This window comes from Notamacropus eugenii, chromosome 2 (assembly GCF_028372415.1).
Source record: "Notamacropus eugenii isolate mMacEug1 chromosome 2, mMacEug1.pri_v2, whole genome shotgun sequence".
NCBI classification, from domain to species: domain Eukaryota; kingdom Metazoa; phylum Chordata; class Mammalia; order Diprotodontia; family Macropodidae; genus Notamacropus; species Notamacropus eugenii.
In genome coordinates this window covers 260,052,384-260,070,981 of record NC_092873.1, presented here as the reverse complement: position 1 = coordinate 260,070,981, position 18,598 = coordinate 260,052,384, and the positions used below count along the sequence as shown (strand labels likewise).

Sequence of the window (18,598 nt, the reverse complement as noted above, 5' to 3'; positions counted from 1 at the left end):
TCAGAAATCACAAAGTTATAACTAGTCAGCTCTATCTCTGATACTAATTAACCTAATCAGGAAAAAAAGTACGTGTAACAGAAACATGCCTGCATGGTAATCAGGTGGGGAAATGGGGCCTGAGGGCCACAACAGTTTTTGACATGCTTGCCACCAAGGAAGGCTAGGTGGTGTAGTGAGTTGTGTTTGTTCGTCCTTTGTTGCAGAAGAAGACCATGCCATCAGAGACATGATGGCATGACTTGCACTTGACTTTGTTTTGAGTGAGGGAGAGCTGTGCAGGTCACCAGCCTCACTTCTTCTCCAGAGCCATCTGAATCCAGTGACCAGATATTCATCAGGATAACTGGAGATGACCCAGGATGAGGCAATTGGGGTTAAGTGACTTGCCCAAGGTCACACAGCTAGTGAATGTCAAGTGTCTGAGGTGAGATTTGAACTCAGGTCCTCCTGACTCATGCACTGGTGCTCTATCCACTGCACCACCTAGCTGCCCTGGTGTAGTGAATACATTAATCAGAAAGACCTGAGTTCAAATCCAGCCTCAGATACTTACTAGATGTTTGACTCAGGGCAAGTCACTTAACCTCTATTTGCCTTAGTTTCCTTAACTGTAAAATAGGGATAATAATAGCACTTAGCTCTGAAGGTTGGTATGAGGTCAAATGAAACAATAATTATAAAATTCTTAATACTGTGCCTGGCACACAGTAGGAGCTATATTAATTGCTAGCTTTCATTATCATCATCACCATTCTTTTTGTTATGGTTAAACTTTTGGGGTCAAGAGATTGAGGTAATAACTGTAATTGATTTTTAAGGCACAATATTGCCAGAATTTCTAGGAAGTTCTTAAGTTCTTATCTCAGAATTGTTATAAAAAACATTTATTTTGTGGTAGGCCATTTGATGATTGTACAGTAAGGTAAACCTACCTTCTCCCACTCCATATAATATTTTCCTTTTGGGGAATTAGTCCTCAATAAGTGTGTTTTGAACAAAGCTTATATTTCCAAGAACATGCATATTGCTTTGTTCAAAATAAGTAGAAGAATGTTACACATATGATTACACATATTACATTCTAGTATATTCATTTCCTTTTATTTGCATATATGGGGGTAGTGAAGTAGGATTGGATGAAATTATTCCCCAAAGTATCAGAGAACCCAATTCTGGGATTGAAAGCTGAGCTGTTCTTTAAATCCTTGGAGTTGATTGGATGGAAAATCTGTACCTCCATTCCTTGTGCAGCTGAATAGAGAGCAGTAACTTGAGAACAGACTATGCATTTTTGACCATTTCCTTGTTAGCTGAAGAAGAGTAGATTTAGCCCACTACCTTTTAGAGGTGTATAGTGGTGTCCTGACAAGTTTGTGGGCAGAATTTGAATCATGTATTCATATAGGGTGCAGAAGGAAATTGAACTCCCTGTTCTCTTTTATTTGGAGATAGTGCAACTGATGCTTTTTTTTGTTACATAGCTTCACTTAGTAGATTAATTTTAAAACTTAGCTTTTTTTTTTTTAACACTTGGGACTCAGCCTTTTATTTTTTTTATATCTTTGATCCATACAAGAGGTGTTGTTTAATCATTTCAGTTGTGTCCAACTGTTGATGACCCCATTTGCAATTTTCTTGGTAGAAATACTGAAGTGATTTGCTATTTCTTTCTCTAGCTCATTTTACAGATGAAGAACTGAAGCAAAGAGGGTCAAGTGACTTGCCCAGGGTCACACAGCTAGGAAATGTCTGAGATAAGATGTGAACTCAGGAAGATGAGTCTTCTGATTCCAGGCCCAGCACTCTGTCTCCTCTGTGCCCTGTGGCTACCCCAGAGGGGAGATAGCTACTGCATTTATGAAGCACCTTCAAGGTGCCAGACACTATGGCCAATGCTGGGAATACAAGTACAAAGAATACCAAAGCCATTCTCCTCCCTCAGTTCAACAATGGGAGAGGAAGACCTATGAATGAGTTGAAGAGGAAGGAGCTAGAAAAGCCCAGTGAGGAGCAGAGCTTTGCTGACCTGGGCATTTCCTTAAATGACAGTTTCAGGAAGGAATTCCAACTGCTGGTAGGAGCGTCTCCAGGGGGAGAAAGCTGCTTGGATCTGTAGAATGTTATGGATATTTGATTCTCCCCTTGCCCTGAATTAACATATATATACATATGTATATATGTGTGTGTGCATATATACACACATACATATACATGTGTATATATACATATATACACATATACATGTGTATGTATGTGTGCACATACTTAAACATATGTATATATAATTTCCCTATTTTTAAAGCTTCTCATGAATAAGATTTTTCTTAGAAACTTGTTTTTGTATCTGATCATTTCTGCCATTGAAGAGATTGAAATAAATAAATTCCCTCTTACTGAAAAGTTCTTTGGTTTTCCATGGAATTGGAGAATAATGGTCAGATTTCTTCACATTAAATCACTTTATCCAAAGACATTTGCTAAATGAACACTTTGCCTCTTGTAGAGAAGGGATAACCTCCATGTCTTTAATCATTTCTTCTAGGTCCTTTCCGTGCCCCTTTGAATGATTAACCATACCAGTGGTACCATACCCAAAAGCAATTATTTTTTTAAAACAGTTTCCTTCTCTTTTCCATTTCCAATATAGAAATCAACACTTGTGCTTAATAACCTTTAAGCTGACTGTAAGATGCAACACTCCACCAGTCCTAAGTTGTTCTAAGTCATAAATATGTTAAGACAGTTACCCTTTAAGTTTTCAAATCAAGGGGCATTTGTTAAATAAAAATTTTAAAAGACCCTAATTTTAAGGTGATTATATCTTATTGCTGCTAGGAGTAGGAACAGCATATACACAGAGGAGGAGAGGAAGAAGAAATACAGAAAGGAACACTAGCAACTGGGAGGAATCAGGAAAGGCCAAGTGTAAGAGGTGAAATTTGATCATAGTTTAAAGCAGACCTGTACAACTTGGCAGTATTAAAATAGGCTAAACTTCTTCAGGCTGCAGAAGGGTTTTTAGCAGTTGACTTTCCAAGTAAAAATATAGTTAATGATCAAACTGTTTTGCAAATAAACCATATAAAAAAGTGAAATATCAATTAATATCAATTATTTACCCTATTCCTTGAGATTTTTATCATGAATTCTCTTTTCTTAGACTAGAGACAGACTGATGATAGCTGGTTGCCAGAGGCCACATGACAAACAGGAAAGAGTGCGTAGTGGCAACCCACCTGTCAAGTTACGTGACAGGCACAGTATTGACTAGTTGGTTAAGCGGGTCAGGGATAAAGCACTCTTTCCTTTCCTTTACATCCTCTATGTTACTGCCACTTGCAGCTCCCAGGCTGTATGTTGTTCAGGCCTGGCTTAAAGGCTCTTGGGGATTCCTAGATGCGAGAGTGATGAGGAAGATCAAAGCAGAGGGGACAAGTTTGTGCAAAGGTACAGAGAAAGAGAATGGGGTGACACATTGGGGAGATAGTAAGTATCTAGTTTCACTTGAACACAGAATAAATAATAGGGAATAATGGGAAATCAAGAAGTAAAGCAAGATGGCAATTGCATTTTGAAAAGTTTTACATACCAAGCAGAGGAGTTTGTATTTTATTCTAAATGGTTGTGACATTCAGACCTGTGCTTTAAGTATATTAGTCTTACAGCTTTGTTGAAGATGTATTAGAGAAAGGAAAGACAAGAAGAGGTAGGAAGACCAGCTAAGTGGCTATTGCAGTATTCTAGGAGAGAGGTGATAAGTACTGATGAATACTGGAACGAGAGGTGCCAGCTTGTCATTGCACAGGAAGGGACAAATGTGAGAGCTACTGTGAAGGTATAATTGAAGTGATGGATTGTGTGGGAGAGAGACTGAAGAGTCACAGACAACTAACTGAACTTGGAGTGACTAGCAGGGATGGTGGGAGGGATGGTGGTGTTCTTGACAGAAGTTCTAAAGAAGCTTGTGTTTAGGAGGAAAGATAGATAATTAGTTCTGCTTTGGACATGAGTTTGAGAAGCCTATCAGATATTTAGGTTCAGCATTCCCCAGGCAGCTGGTGATCTGTTACTAGAACTCAGGAAGAAGGCTAGGATATTTAAATACTGTAGTCATCTGTAAAGATGGGATATTTGGAACCTGTTGTAATTGATGATTAATTGAATCTACGCGGACATAGGAAGGACCACGATAGAGCCTTCTATGTCTTCCCTAGGGAACTGAACATGAATGATCAAAGTCTTGCAAAAGACACAGAAGTAATCAGTGCAGGTAGGAGGGAGAACCATGGAAGAAGAGTCACAAAAACTAAGGAAGGTATATACTAGTGCTCAGCTTGTAGTATCCAGTGCTACTGGGAGGTCAAGAAAGATGAAGAACAGGCCATTCAGAAAGACTGAGATGATGGCGACTATGCAGTGTATGTCTTCTTTTATTGCCTTCCTCTCTAGAAGAGGGGCCCAAATCCAGGCTGCCACCTGGTCTCTTACACTCCAACCCTTCCCCCAAGCTAAAAATGCATTTTACATTTTAAAATTAAGTCCTTTAAAAATGTGAAGATGAACTTTTAGATTCTGGTAGTATAGAATTAAGGTGAAGTCATTTGCTCCTTTGGGGACTCTAATTTGCCTGCCCCTACTCTAGAACTTCGGGTAATTAAATATAATATGTAGTTTTGAAAAGAATATTTTTGGGTTTCAACTTTTTTTGTTCCCACCAATCTTGGATGTGCTGATAAAACTATTGTGACTAATGGCAAGATTCTGAAAAATCTTGTAGTTGTTACCTGTTGACAATTTATTAGTAAAAATTTTACAAAGACATATGCACATGTTGGCATGTGTTTATATGAATTTTTTTTTTATTTAACTTTTAACATTTATTTTCACACATTTTTGGGTTACAAATTTTCTCCCCTTTTCTCCCCTCCCCCCCCAGACCCAAGCTTTCTAATTGCCCCTGTGACCTATCTGCTCTCTCCTCTATCCTCCCTCCCTGCCCTTGTCTCCGTCTTCTCTTTTGTCCTGTAGGGCCAGATAGCTTTCTTGACCCCTTAATCTGTATTTCTTGTTACCCCGTGGTAAGAACATTACATTTGGTCCTAACACTTTGAGTTCCAACTTCTTTAGCTCCCTCCCTCTCCACCCCTTCCTCTTGGAAGACAGGCAATTCAATATAGGCCATATCTGTTTAGTTTTGCAAATGATTTCCATACTAGTTGTGTTGTATAGGACTAACTATATTTCCCTCCATCCTATCCTGTCTCCCATTACTTCTATTTTCTTATGGTCCTATCCCTCCCCATGAGTGTCGACCTCATATTACATTCTCCTCCCCTCCCCTCCCCTCTATCCTCCCCCCCACCCTGCTTGTGCCCCTGTCCCCCACTCTCCTGTATTATGAGATAGGTTTTCCTATCAAAATGAGTGTGCATTATATTCTTTCCTTTAGTGGAATGTGATGAGAGTAGACCTCATGTTTTTCTCTTGCCTCCCCTCTTTATCCCACCACTAATAAGTCTTTTGCTTGCCTCTTTTATGAGAGATAATTTGCCCCATATAACTTCTCCCTTTCTCCTCCCAATATTTCTCTCTCACTGCTTGATTTCATTTTTTTTTTTAAGATATGATCCCATCCTCTTCAATTCACTCTGTGCACTCTGTCTCTATGTGTGTGTGCGTGTGTGCATGTGTGTGTGTGTGTATTCCCACCCAGTACCCAGATACTGAAATGTTTCAAGAGTTACAAATATTGTCTTTCCATGTAGGAATGTAGACAGTTCAACTTTAGTAAGTCCCTTATGACTTCTCTTTGCTGTTCACCTTTTCATGGTTCTCTTCATTCTTGTGTTAGAAAGTCAAATTTTCTTTCCAGCTCTGGTCTTTTCATCAGGAAAATTTGAAAGTCCTCTATTTCATTGAAAGACCATTTTTTCTCCTGAAGTATTATACTCAGTTTTGCTGGGTAGGTGATTCTTGGCTTCAGTCCTAGTTCCTTTGACTTCTGGAATATCCTATTCCATTCCCTTCTATCCCTCAATGTAGAGGGTGCCAGATCTTGTGCTATCCTGATTGTATTTCCACAATACTTGAATTGTTTCTTTCTAGCTGCTTGCAATATTTTCTCTTTCACCTGGGAATTCTGGAATTTGGCCACAATGCTCCTAGGAGTTTCTCTTTTTGGATCTCTTTCATGCGGTGTTCTGCGGATTCTTTGAATATTTATTTTGCCTTCTGGTTCTAGAATCTCAGGGCAGTTTTCCTTGATAATTTCATGGAAGATGATGTCTAGGCTCTTCTTTTGATCATGGTTTTCAGGTAGTCCCAGAATTTTTACATTGTCTCTCCTGATTCTATTTTCCAGGTCAGTTGTTTTTCCAATAAGATATTTCACATTATCTTCCATTTTTCGAATCTGCGCAGTATGTTCTGAGATATCTGTCTTTCTCATAAAGTCCTTAGCGTCCATCCGTACCATTCCAGTTTTGAAAGATCTATTTTCTTCAGTGAGCTTTTGAATCTCCTTTTCCATTTGGTTAATTCTGCTTTTGAAAGCATTCTTCTCCTCATTGGCCCCTTGCACCTCCCTTGCCAACTGAGTTAGGCTAGTTCTCAAGGTGCCAATTTCTTCAAGATTTTTTTGGTTCTCCTTTAGCAGGGAGCTGATCTGCTTTTCATGCTTCTCCCTCATCCCTCTCATTTCCCTTCCCAGTCTTTCCTCCACCTCTCTAACTTGATTTTCAAAATTCCTCTTGAGCTCTTCCATGGCCTGAGCCCATTGGGTGGGCTGGGACACAGAATCCTCGATTTCTGTGTCTTTGCCTGATGGCAAGCATTGTTCCTCCCCATCAGAAAGGAAGGGAGGAAGTGTCTTTTCTCTGGTAAAGTACCCTTCAATAGTTTTATTTCTTTTCCCTTTTCTTGGCATTTTCTCCAACCAGTGGCCTGACCTCTGAATGTTCTCCTCACACCCACCTCGCCTCCTGGTCCTCCCAGCCAGCGTTTGGGGACTGAGATTCAAATGCTGCTTCCCGCCTTAGGGTTTTTGGCGGGGGCAGGGCTGCTAATCAGTGTGAGAATTAAGTTCAGGTGGTCAGGGCAGGGCCGCCTCTCTGGCTCAGTTCCCTCAGGGGATTTATGTACAGACCTTCCACAATGGATCCAGGCTCCCGCCCGTTTGGGGAGCCCCTGTCTGTAGCCACCTCTCAGCTTCTATCTCCTGGGGGGGCCCGAGCCATAGGGGCACCCCACTCCCCTCTCAACCCGCCAAAGAGACTCTCTCACCTACCCCCGTCAGTCACCTGTTGGTGGGGGGGCTTGTGCCGCCGCTGGAGATCCCGTCTCTGGAGCCTTCTCAGATCTGCGCCTCTTGGAGCCGCGGCCGCCGCAGGTCTGGGCTGGGCTCCGCGTCTGCAGCGTGACGGACCTTTTGCGAGAGGTTTGCAGGTCCCTCTGTGGGTGGGGGACCCGCGTGGCCGCTGGAGATCCCGTCCCTGTAGCCCTCTCGGATCTTTTCCTCACGGTGTCGCGGCCACTGCAGGGCTGCCTCTGCTCCCCATCCCGGCGCCCAGTCCACGGCGCGAAGGACCCCCCGCGAGAGGTTTGCAGGTCTCTCCGGAACAGAAATCTCCCTCGCTCCAATATTCCGTGGTCTCTGGGTGCAGAATTTGTCCTGGGTCAGTTCCCTCTAGCCGTTCTGTGGTTTGTGGGTTCGGAGCTATGTGTATGTGCGTCTTTCTACTTCGCCATCTTGGCTCCGCCCCTGTTTATATGAATATTGTAAAGTAATAAAAACATGTTCCACAAAGCCTATAAAATCAAACTCTTACTAATTAGGAAAAAATAAAATGTATCTAATGTATCCAGTCATAGGCACAGTAAATATTACATATACTAACTTTTTATAAACTAAAGAGATTTCCATTAAAATAAATATACTAATGATTGACAAAACTGGGAATAAATTTGTCACATTTTATGAGGTTTTTGTTTGTGTAGCAAGAATCAATTGGCAAAGCAGTATATTTTAATCTAGTAAAATTTTATTAAAATTCTTTTTAAAGGTAGGATGAAACTTTCAAAATTAAATTTGATTTTATGTGAGTAACTTTTTGTTGTTCTTCTGGACCTGCAGTTTTTCAGTTCAGGAAGTTCTCTGATGGTGATACTCCTTTTTACAAATGCAGTTTGTAACTTAGAGTCTTAGAAGGTGGAGTAACTTGTGCAGGGTCACTCTATTCCAGTGTCAGAAGCAGGATTTGAACCTAGGTCTTCTTGACTCCAAAGCTAGCTCTCTCCATTACATCCTCTTCATGTGATAAAAATGACATTTCCAAAAATCACGTGGTCAAACATAAATGTTTGACTTGGACTTTGGGAGACTGATTTACCAAAGGTTTCTATACCCCAGTAAGACGAAGTTTTATGGGGAAAAACACAAAGCATGTTTTCTGACACCCTGGTCAATCAGTACAAAGGATTTTTAATACACTAGATAGGTATGTCCCTTCTTTACAAAATATTCAGTAGAGAGAAATTTTAAATGGGTTTGAGTGTTCTCTAGAACAATTTTGGTTTGAATTCTGATTTTAAAGGAAGAAGAATTAATTTAATTTTCCTGGGTTCTGCTCCCTTTTCAGCTGAGCTGTAGATAATACATTTACAGGGAAGAAAAAGCTGAGCTTAATGACTTTACTTCTTATCTAATTTTATGAAACTGAGAACTAAATTTGTTTGGGCTACAAATGAGGGTGTTGTGCCAACTGCATTTTAAATAGAAGTGCTCAGTGTTGGAAGTGGAAATTAAATTCTTTTTTCATTTGGGAGACCTGAAATTCCATGGATTTTCCAGCACACCTACAAAACAAAGTTAATTGCATTTCTGCAACTACTTTCACTTTGAAGTGTTTTATTTTGTAGGGTAGGCTTTGCAGTTATATTGAGAGAATTGTTGGATGCTAAAAAAAAAAAACAAAAAAACAACACAATGTAAGGTGCAAAAAGCATTAAGGATGCAGTTTTGAAATTTTTACAGAACAGTAGACAAAAGCAAATCTCAAGCATCAAAAAAGTTATTTTCAAAATTTGAATACAGTTATCTATTCCACATTATGACCTTCCCCATTGTGGTTTCAGTATATAACAGGTTGGCATAAGAAATTAAATGAGAACTTTGGGGGAGTTTTGTGGAAACAGAATTCATATAAAGCAGCAGATTAAACAGAACAAGTTTAGAAACTCAGAAATGCATAAAATATATTCATAGAATTTTATAATAATTTTATATCAATCCAGATTTTACAATGAGGTACTGTAAACACCCCACAAAAGGAAAAGAAAAATCAAACTTCTTCTCTGATATGAAAGGAGAACCAAAACAATTTACTTGGATTTTCCAGATCGTGGGGGTACCATGCCCCTAACCCCTGCAATGTAGAAGGGATAATTGTAATTGGATATTTTAACAAATTTCTGTAACTTCCTAATTTGGGTCAAAATCCACTATTAGGCTGTGAACTTTTATAACTTAAGTTTTTCTATATGATAAATCAAAAGATAAATCACAGAATTTTAGAGTTGGACAGGACCTTAGATATCATCTTGTCTGGTTCCTTGTACCTGCTTGTATCAGTAAGCACCCAGACATACACGGGATCGGGGCCTGTTATCACAGGTTCTTAGATCCGCTTTTATAAAAGTAAAGGCAACTATTGAGGGGTCAACAATCACTTTAGTTACATTCATCATGCACGGACCAATAGACAGGCTTCCAGTACATACATAGCTACCAGAGAGGGAAGCACCAACATTTGGGTTTTCGGGGGTGGGAGGGGATATGCTGCTTAGTGGCTTCCCAGAATCTCATTTGACTCACAAACCTTCCAAAACTAAGCCCCAAAGCAAAACCTCCCCTCAGAGCCGGAGGGCAGGACCCCTACTGACCCAGTGCCTCCTTAGCAAGCAGCGAAAGGTGTGACATGGTCTTCATAGAAACAAGCCTCCCTCAATAACCCCTAACCCTATCTGAGGCCTATCAATGGATGGGAAAGATGTATGTATGTATTTGTATGTATTTCATTCTAGAGGGTTGTTATGGTCTTCCTTTTAAGAATTTCTGATATGTTTCCTTGTGACTTCTAGTCTTTGGTAGAGTTTTTAGCTTTATTTTGTGTCCATTCAAAGGTATTTAAATACATAATAGCTTTTTAAATATTTGAAGAAAACTATTCTGTTCTTCTTTTAATTTTTTTTATGATAAACACTTCATTCAAATGTATTTGAGAGCCTTTGGATCACTGTAGGGAATTCATTAAGACAACAAGCATTTATTAAACGCTTTTGATGTATCTGGCTCTGTGGATGCAAAGAAGAGGTCCTTTCCTCCCCAGGTATTTGTTATTTTTACTTTCAGTTAATGGAGCTCTAAGCAGATAGACATAGGTTGTAGCCCTATCTTCTTTCTGTCAGTAGTCAACATTTCTGGGCCTCAGTTAACTCAGCTTTAAAATAGGCACAATAATAACTAGCCTTCCTGAAGTTAGGCAGAAGTTCTCTGTCTACTACATTTCAGATTTCTGAATCAGCTGCTTCATATTAATAATTTCTATTAGTTACATGTCCATTATAAAATAAAAAGAATTTTTAAAAGTTTAATTTAGGTTGATTTCCTCATAATTTTTATTCAGTGTTTTTTCATTCTTGTGATACAAGGACTCCCAAATGACCTTTATTTTTTTCCACATCTTTCTCTTTCTTCTGTTTCTCTTGTCTTATTGCCAATGTTGAAAATTGAGGCAAAGAGGAATAAGAAAGAATAAGTGGAATAATAGGTTTGGTGATATCAAAGCAGGTATTAACTATATTAGTTAGATAAGTAACATATCATGACATACTTTATTTCTGGAATGTAAAGACTTCTCTGAAACCTTAAAGCACTTTAAGATTTATAATGAGCTTTATGTACACAATCTCATCCAAGTCTCACTGTAGCCCTTTAAGGAAAAGGTACTACAGGTGTTACCAGCAAAGACCTTGGTTCATAACCATGTGACTGTGGCTTCTTTACTTAACTCTCCAGAGACCCAGTTTCCTCATCTCTAAAATGTAAAGTGTTTGCTATAGCCTTGATTGTTTGATTGCATTTACTTTCTATATCCATTCTTTTGCCAAGGCTTGTGGTTCCTGCCTTCATAAAATCTCTCATATATGTCTTCTTTTCACCATTCACATAACCGCCATCATGGTGCAGGTTCTTGTCACCTCCTGCCTGGGCTATTGCCATAAGTTACTGGTTGGGCTCCATGCTTCAAGTTTCTTCCCACTTCACCCTATCTCCATCTAGTTGCCAAAATGATCTTCCTGTGATACAGGTCTGACTATCATTTTCTCCTCACCCTACATTCTCAGTAAAATTGAATAACTCCTCAGCTACAGGATCAAATATAAAATCATCTGATGGATTTTAAAGCTCCTCACAACCTGGCCCTTTCCTACCTTTCTAGTGTTGTTATACCTTATTCTGTTCCCCATAATCTGCAATCCACTGAACCTAGATTTTCTTGCTTTTACCTCTGACTTACACAGTATTATGCCTTGCATCTATATAGTCTGTTTGCTTTTGTCTTCCTCCTTAGAATATAACCTCCATAAGGACAGAGACCATGTTCATTATTTGTTTTTTTTTAATTTTCTTCCTTTTTCCCCAAATTTATTTATTTTTAGTTTTCAACATTCACTTCCATAAGATTTAAATTTTCTTCCCCTTCCTCCCCAAGAGGGCATGCAATCTGATATGGACTCCACACATACATTCCTTTCAAACACATTTTCACATTAGTCATGTTGCATAGAAGAATTATAATGAAGTAGAGAAGCCATGAGAGAGGAAAAGCAAAACAAAATAAAATAGAGAAGAAAATAGTCTGCTTCACTCTACATTCTAACTCCACAGCCCTTTCTCTGGATGTATATGCCATTTTCAGTCATGAGTCTTTGGAATTGTTTTAGGTCTTTACGTTGCTGAGAAGGGCTAAGTCCATCAAAATCAGTCATTGCTCACCGTGTCTCTCTGAACATTGTTCTTCTGGTTCTGCTCACTTCACTCAGCATCAGTTAATATAAGTTTTTCCAGGATTTTCTGAAGTCTACCTGTCATTTCTTATAGCACAATAGTATTCCATTACATTCATATACCACAATTTATTCAGCCATTCCCCAGTTGATGGGCATACATCCCCTCAATTTCCAGTTTTTGGCCGCTACAAAAAGAGCTGCTATAAACATTTTTATACACGTGGGTCATTTTCTCATCTTTATAACCTCTTTGGAGTGGTCAAAGGGTATGCACATTTTCATAATCCTTTGGGCATAGTTCCAAATTGTTCTCCAGAATGGTTAGATCAGCTCACAGCTCTCCTAACAATGAATTAGTCTTCCAGCTCTCCCACATCTTCTTTAACATTTATCCTTTTCCTATTTTGTCATGTTAGCCAATCTGATAGGTGTGATGTGGAACTTTAGAATTGTTTTGATTTGTATCTCTCTAATCAATAGTAATTTAGAGAATTTTTTCATATGACTATAGATAGCTTTTATTTGTTCCTCTGAAAACTGCCTGTTCATATCCTTGGACTATTTATCAACTGGGGAATGACTTGTTTTCTTGTAAATTTGACTCAGTTTTCTGTATATTTAGAAATGAGGTCTTTATCACAGACACTAGTTGTCTTTCTCCATTTTCTTTTTCCCTCCTAATCTTGGTTGCATTGACTTTGTGCAAAAAACCTTTCAATTGAATCTCTATCTGATGGTAGGTCAGAAATTCCTCCATTCTCCATAAATCTGACAGATAAACCATTCTTTGCTCCCCTAATTTGTTTGAAATATTAGCCTTTATACCTAAATTGTGTACCCATTTGGAATTTATACAGTGTCAGATGTTGGTCTATGGTTAGTTTCTGCCATGCTGTTTTCCAGTTTTCCCAGAAATTTTTGTCAAACAGTAAGTTCTTATCCCAGAAGCTGGGGTCCTTGGGTTTATCAAACAGTAGAGTGCTATAGTCATTGACTACTGTGTCTTGTGTACCTAACCTATTCAATGATCTACTTCTCTAATTTTTAGCCAATAACAAGTGGTTTTGATGATTGCTGCTTTTAAAATGCAATTTAAGATCTGGTATGGCTAGGTCACCTTCCCTAGCATTTTTTTTTCATCAATTCCCTTGATATTCTGAACTTCTTGTTATTCCAGATGAATTTTTATATTATTTTTCCTAGCTCTATAAAATAAATGTACTCCTGGTACATTCCACTCAACAGTGACTGCAACTACCATGCTCCCCTCTCACCCAGGTGAAGGAGCTTTGTCACTGACCTTTGAAACTGTCTTTGGTGATTATGGGTTGAGAAATCTGGAAAATGCAGCAGCTGCCTGTGATTCATTGACCTGAAGCCTGCTCCAGTTCCATCTGTGCTGGTGTGGCCCATGCTGGGCTGCACTCCATTCTGAGTCCAGTGCAGTAGACCCTTCCTTTTGGCTTTCCAGGTTGTCTTGGGCTGGAAATCTGTTTCACTCTGTCATTTTGTGGCTTCTGCTGTTCTAGAATTTCCTTAGAGTTATTTTCACAGGTATTTTAAGGACTTTGGGGGAGAGCTCAAGCAAAGCCATGCTTCCACTCCACCATCTTGACTTTGCCCCTCTCTAGTGTTTTTAATAGGAATGGGTATTGTATTTTGTCAGAAGCTTCTTCTGCATTTATTGAAATAATCATATGGTTTCTGTTAGGTTTGTTGTTGATATGATCAATTATGCTGATAGTTTTCCTAATATTAAACCAGCCCCCCTCCCTTTTCTTTCCCTTTTCGCCTCCTACTGCCTGTAGGGCAAGTTAGATTTGTAATGCTTAACTGTTTATGTCATTCCCTCCTTGAATCAAATTGGATGATAATAAAGTTCAAACAATGCTAGTCTCTCCCTCCCTTCTTTCCCTCTAGTGTAATATGCTTCTTCCTGTGGTGTCTTTTCTGTCTGCTCCTTTCCTCTTCTCTCATTACAATCCCTTTGTACCCCTTAGGTTTTTTTATCATCACATCAGTTATTTTATACCCACTGTCTTTGTATATCCTTTTATATGTTGTAATAAAGATACAATTCTCCCATGTAGAGAAGCAAACAGTTTGACCTTATTAAATAACACTTTTGTTTTATTTTCTCCTGTTTGCCTTTTTATGCTTCTCTTGAGTCTTGTATTTGAAGATAAAATTTTCCATTGAGCTCTGATCTTTTCATCAGGAACGTTCCTTGTTTCATTGTCCATCTCCTTGTCTGAAAAATTATGCTCAGTTGTGGTGAGTATTTGATCCTTGCTTGTAATCCAAGCTCCTTTGTTTTACAGAATATCACATTCCAATTCCTCTGATCTTTTAAGGTAGAAGCTGCAGGGTTCTTTGTGATTATGACTGTAGTTTCTCAGTATTTGAATGGTTTCTTTCTGGCTGCTTGCAGTATTTTCTCCTTGACCTGATAATTCTGGAATTTGGCAGCAATGTTCCTTGGCGTTTTGAATTTGGGGTTTCGATTAGGAGGTGATCAGTGGATTCTTTTGATGACTATTTTACCTTCTGCTTCTAGGACTTCAGGGTAGTTTTCCCTGATGATTTCTTGGAAAATACTGTCCAGGATCTTTTTTTTAATCATGGTTTTCTGGTGGACCAATAATTCTTAGATTATTTCTCCTGGATCTGTTTTCCAGATCAGTTGTTTTTCCAATGAGAAATTTTGCATTTTCTTCTTTTTTTTCATTCTTTAGCTTTTGTTTGACTGATTCTTTATGTCTCCTAGAGTCATTAGCTTCTACTTGACCAATTCTAATTTTTAATGAATTGTTTTCTTCAGTTTTTTTTTCTTCTTTTACTTCCTTTTTAATTTGGCCAGTTGTACTTTTTAAGGAGTTGTTCTCAGTGAATTTTTTTTTCCATTTGTCAATTGTATTTTGAAAAGAATTGGTCAGTTTTTTTTCTCCCTCTCTAATCTGACTTTCAAAATCCTTCTTGAGGTCTTTTAAGAATGGTTTTTGGGCTTGAGATCAGTTCATATTCCATTTTGAGGTTTCAGATGTGGGTATAAGTATCAATGCTGTCCTCTTCTGAATTTGTATTTTGATCTTCCTTGTCCTCATAGTAAAAAAATATCTCATTTTTGTTTTTGTAATTTGCTTCTTGCCCATTGTGATTACCTTTTTCCTGACTTTAAAAGTGGATCTCTGTTTCTGGGGCACAAGGGGTTCTGTCCCATGCTAAGAGGCTGGTTTCTGGCTTTGTGTACTGTGGCCTCTGGTTGTAGCAGCTGGAAGGTATATAATGCTGTAGGTTAACTGGTGCTGAGCTGGATGTGGCTGGTGTGTGCTGAGGCCCAGGTGTATTTTCCTGGCATTACACTGAAGCTCTCAGTGTGAGCTGTAGGGGAGGGGTGGTCTCACTGTTGGAGATCTTCTTCTCCCCCTGGGGCTGGCTAGAGCACAGGTAAACTCAGGTAATGGTGGACATCAGTCTTCCCTCTCTTCTGCAGATTCCCCTGACTGTGTGAAATCATGCCTGGGGTCCTGGTGTTGTTGCTTCCCCAGCTCCAGCACCCTAGGGCTCAGCATCTCCTGCTGTTTTGCTGAGGAGGGGCTTGCTGGGATGCCTCCCATCCTATACTGGTCCCTTTCAGTTAGATTAACTTTAATCCCCCTAGCATCCTGAGCTAACAGACTTCCATGTTCTTTCTGCTGGCTCCACTATTCCAGAATTTTTCTTGGGGCAATATTCTCGGGGTTTTGCAAAGTCAAGAAGGGTGGGTGAGAGGGACTTATGGTTTACTCCACCATCTTGGCTCCCAGAAGTTTAAATAGGTGACTTTCCAACATTTGGTCTGTGGACTAATAACCACAGGAGTAGCTGCTACCACAGGTCCCACACAGGACTGAGCCCCTCCCCTATTTCCAGTAATCCCCTGGTCTGCATTCTGCACTGAGAGGTCTGGGAATCACCACTGTTGCTGGTGATTCAGTCTGCTGGGTTCTGTTCTGGCTCTGCTGTGGCTGAATCTGTGCTGGTGCAGCCCATGTGCTCTGCGCTCTTCTCCCAGAACAGTGCAACAGATCCTCTCTGTTGACCCCCCATGTTTTCTTGGCCTGGAAATATGCCACACTATCTCTTTGTGGATTCTGCCACTCCAAAATTTGCTCAGATTCACCTCTTATTTAGAAGTATGTGAAGGAGTTTTTGGGAGAGCTCAGGTGGGTTCCCACTTTTACTCCATCATCTTGGCTCCACTGTTTTTGCTTTCATGTTCCTCACTGCTTAGCACAGTGTATGCACATACTTTTTGCTTAATAAATATTTGTTGATTGATTCTTTCTACTCTGAAGTATTATTGATTTCTACTCGGCTATGAAATTTTCTCCTCAATATTTCATAAGACACTGACACATCAAATTAGCTTTGAAGTCATTTGGAGCATCCAGTTTTATAATGTTTTCTTAATGACAGGACTTTAAGAGAAAAGAATTGAAGATATACGACAGATATATTAAAGTTGATCTCTGTGAGAATCGCACAACCTCTGAAAAAGGTATAGAAGAGGCCTCCTCCCCTTCATCCTGGACGGTGCTGTCTCACCGGTGAGCCAGTGGTGAGAAGGAACCACAGGCAGGCCTGGCCCAAGCTGCATCCCATCTTGTCCCTCTGCCATGGAGTACCTTATTGGCATCCATGGCCCGACTACATCTTGGTGGCCTTGGACCGCATGGCCACCAGCAACATCGTCCAGATGAAGGACGATCATGACAAGATATTCAAGATGAGTGAAAAGATCTTACTTCTGTGTGTCGGAGAGGCTGGAGACACTGTGCAGTTTGCTGAATACATTCAGAAAAACGTACAGCTCTAGAAGATGCGTAATGGATATGAATTGCCTCCCACAGAAATCTGGCTGACTACCTCTGGAGTTGGACTCCATATCATGTCAACCTCCTGTTGGCCAGCTATGATAAGCATGAAGGACCCTCACTGTATTATATGGACTACCTGGCAGCCCTGGCCAAAGCTCCATTTGCAGCCCACGGTTATGGTGCCTTCTTGACCCTCAGCATCCTAGATCGTTACTACAAACCAAGTATCACAGGTGAGGAGGCGGTAGAGCTCCTGAAGAAATGTCTGGAAGAGCTCCAGAAGTGCTTCATCCCGAATCTACCATCCTTCAGCATCTGGATCATCGACAAAGATGGCATCCATGAGCTGGACACCATCCTCCCTTCCAAGAGGAGCTCCTAACCCTTCACTGATACCCAGACTGATCCCACTGGCCACCTTACCTTTTTGTGACTGGCTCCTTTACTATTGTTTTCTGTGCTTCTGAAATTCAGAGAACTAGATACCAATAAAGCTGGATATTGACAGGAAAAAAAAAGGTATAGAAGAGAGAATAAGGAGGAGCTAACACTATAATGTCAATGTTTCATTTGCCCCTGTACTTGGCAATATATATATATATATATATATATATATATATATCATCCAATCCTTGGCTGTTCTCTGTATGTAAGACCTCTAGTAGGTTTCTGCACAGCTTAGCATATTACAGCTTCTTGGGGATCCAATCAACACATGAACACAAATGCTGAGAACACACCTGCTGTATTCAGGAACACTAGATACCTAGAACCATACTGCTCTGCTAAAAAAAAAAAAGTATTACTCCCTTCTAACAATAACAATAGTATTTATGTAGGGCTTTAAGGGGTGCAATGCCTTTATAAATATCTCATTTTTGTCCCTCACAACCACTCTGAGAGGTAGGGGGTATTATTATCACCCTCATTTTATAGGTGAGGAAACTGAGGCAGACAGGTTTCAGTGATTAATCAAATGGTAATCATAAGCTTAGGAAAATTTATAAAGATATTAAGTGTCTGAGGATGGATCTCAACTGACGTCTTCCCACCTTCATTTCCAGGGCCCTATCCTCTAAATCATCTACTATAGTAACTAATGGGCTGGCATATAGCAGTTGCTCAGATTTTCTCATTCTCTCTGTTTTAATTGCTATTTTTAGGCATTATCAGAATGAGCAGAGAATGTATGCCCTTGTTAGGCTACAGCAACAGTCTGCCTTCTTTCCTAACATATTCTATTTTCATTTCATTGCTATTATTTAAGTACATACTATGTACAAGATAACATTGGGGTTATGAGGACAAAAATGAAATATTCCTTGCCCACAGTGAGCTCATATTTTACTATGATCAAATGCCTTATTTCTCTTTGGACACTCTTCCATTTTTAGCCCATTTTTTATTTGTAACCTTATAAGATGGTACAAAAATAAATATTCTCTCAGTTTAATAATTTTAATTTCAGTGAAAATATAAAAAATAGTCATCTGATTTCTGTCATAGTCCTGAACATAAGAGTACGTACTCATTAAGTACTTGATTGAAAAAAATAATAAAAATAATCTATGGGACTTCAAAAACACTATGTTTGCACATATTTTGGAATAACTTTCATAAAAAAATAAATCGTTTTCAGTCTTGTTTAATGTTAATACCAAAAACAA

At 39.4% G+C, this 18,598-nt stretch overlaps 1 protein-coding gene and 1 pseudogene across 5 annotated transcripts in view; both read left to right on the top strand.

The window, feature by feature from the left end:
• The window catches only part of PDE10A (phosphodiesterase 10A), a 435,545-nt gene that overhangs the window by 253,732 nt on the left and 163,215 nt on the right, over nucleotides 1-18,598 (top strand). The window lies entirely within an intron of this gene.
• Nucleotides 16,716-17,525, top strand: LOC140527149 (proteasome subunit beta type-2 pseudogene; annotated as a pseudogene).